This window comes from Mastomys coucha, unplaced genomic scaffold, assembly GCF_008632895.1.
Source record: "Mastomys coucha isolate ucsf_1 unplaced genomic scaffold, UCSF_Mcou_1 pScaffold7, whole genome shotgun sequence".
In the NCBI taxonomy this organism is placed as follows: Eukaryota; Metazoa; Chordata; class Mammalia; order Rodentia; family Muridae; genus Mastomys; species Mastomys coucha.
Genome location: NW_022196913.1, coordinates 104,923,390 through 104,925,347, shown reverse-complemented (window position 1 = coordinate 104,925,347; position 1,958 = coordinate 104,923,390). Strand labels below are relative to the sequence as shown.

General features: G+C 47.7%; 1 protein-coding gene across 1 annotated transcript in view; it reads right to left on the bottom strand.

Moving 5' to 3' along the window:
- Positions 1-1,928, bottom strand: part of Ccn4 (cellular communication network factor 4) — a 34,908-nt gene extending 32,980 nt beyond the window's left edge. Inside the window, exon 1 of the mRNA XM_031358878.1 lies at positions 1,639-1,928. The gene's annotated coding sequence lies outside the window, so the exon portion shown is untranslated. The remainder of the gene's footprint in view (positions 1-1,638) is intronic.
- Between the last annotated feature and the right edge of the window lie 30 nt (positions 1,929-1,958).

Genomic DNA, 1,958 nt, shown 5'->3' with positions numbered 1-1,958 from the left:
CGAGACAGGGTTCCTCTGTGGAGCCCTGGCTGTCCTGGAACTCACTCCGAAGACCAGGTTGGTCTCAAACTCAGAAATTCACCTGCCTCTGCCTCCCAAGTGCTGGGATTAAAAGCGTGTGCCACCACTGCCCTGCTGAATATTTCTTATTCTTGGTGGGACAGGGCTCCTGGTCTTGGTCCTTTCCAGACCCTAGTCAAAGAAATGTCAAATTTGCATAACAAAGAGATGGTGGGGGTGGGGGTGGGAGCTGAGAAGGAGTCTTTTCCAGATCCAGATCTACCTCCTTCAGCCTCAGCATCTCCTCATGGGTGCTGTTCAGTCTCTTGTCTCAGATGCCCCTGTTCCCTCCTGTTTCTGAATCTCAGAAAGACCAGAGTGGTTCTCAGCCTGGCACTATGGACAATGCAGATCATCTCCTGGGTACTGCCAGCCAGTGCCTGCCCTGTGTGTGCCCTCTTGCACACCATTCCCCTGTCTTGAGACTCCATGGCACCTGCTCACTGCTGCCTGTCTCCTACCAAGTATGAAGGCTCCATTCTATTCACAAAGCACTCCCCATTCCCCATTCCTGGTAGCTCAGTGTTGCTACCTGTTTGGAGCTGCAGTGGCTGTACCCACTGAAATCACTTGTGCTTCCCATAGGTATGACCCGCAAAAGGTGTCTCTGATGATTGATTTAGTCATTCACTCAGATAGGCCACCTCTGAGCCAATTCTAGGGGAATTCTAAAAGGGACCTCATTTCTTAAAGAGAGAGAGAGAGAGAGAGAGAGAGAGAGAGAGAGAGAGAGAGAGAAAGAGAGAGAGAAAGAAAGAGAGAGAGAGATCTCTATTCATCTCTCTGGTGTGTAATGTGATGGCTGGAGCTGAAGCAGCCATTTTGGTATAAGAACAAACCCCGGAGACTGATGAAATGGTCTGGGTTCCTGGGAGTTTATCTTGTTATTGAACCAAATATGAGATGAATCAGCAACTCATGGCCTTAGTCATGGATGTCCGGATATTTTGTTCTTTGGAGACAATCCATATTAACTGATATTTGAGAATTGAAGGGAATTATATGTGCAAAATGCAAAACCAAGTAGGGGTGTGGAACCATGAGACCAACCACCTCAACAGCTTATCATTTTCTTCTCATTAACTCTTTCAATTGGTTCTGTAGCTTGATCCTGGCAAAGCCAGTGTGCTAGCAGGTGACATTAAAGGAGTTTCCCCAAATACTGGGACCAATGAATCATTTATGGCCATTTGGCAGAAAGCAGGCATGGGCATGTACCTTTCAGCTGGAGTGATTGGCAGGCTCCTGTCTCTGGCAACTTCTCAGCAGCTGTTCCTTTAAAAACAAAACAAAACAACCCTCCCCCCAAAAAAACGCAACCCACTGAAATGTTCTACCTTTGGGGAAATTGAGGCTCTGAGAACAGAGTCTAGCATGCATCTTAGTGTAAAGAGCATAAATTCTGAGTATAAATTCTATGCCAAGTCATGGGTATAAGTAGGACTTTGATTCAGGTTGAGGGCAGGTGCCATAGCATTCTTTGATCTCTATTTCCACCCCATTCTCCAGCCACCTCTTCCTAAAATACGGCTCCTGACAGCTGCCTTATGTCTGTCACGTGTGACTTTCAGGTCTTACCCCATCTTGCTCCTCTGGTGAAAGGCGCCAGCATGCCTTCAATTCCCCGACACAGACCCAGACAGTCTTTCGTCTTTCAGGAGTTTCTCAGGATGTAGGACTCAGGACTCACTCTGTGGCTATCAACATAGCAGACATCATTTCCATCTGACCATTCCTGTGGATCAGGGCTGCCTGAAGAGAACTGGGTTGAATTCCTGCCTTCTGATACTTTCAGCTGGGTATCCTTGGAGAACTCACATGAGTTCTCTGTGCTCTGGCATCCTTCTTGTAGGTCCTGGCCCTGAGAAAGTGGTAGTGGTGGTGGTGGTGGTGGTGGT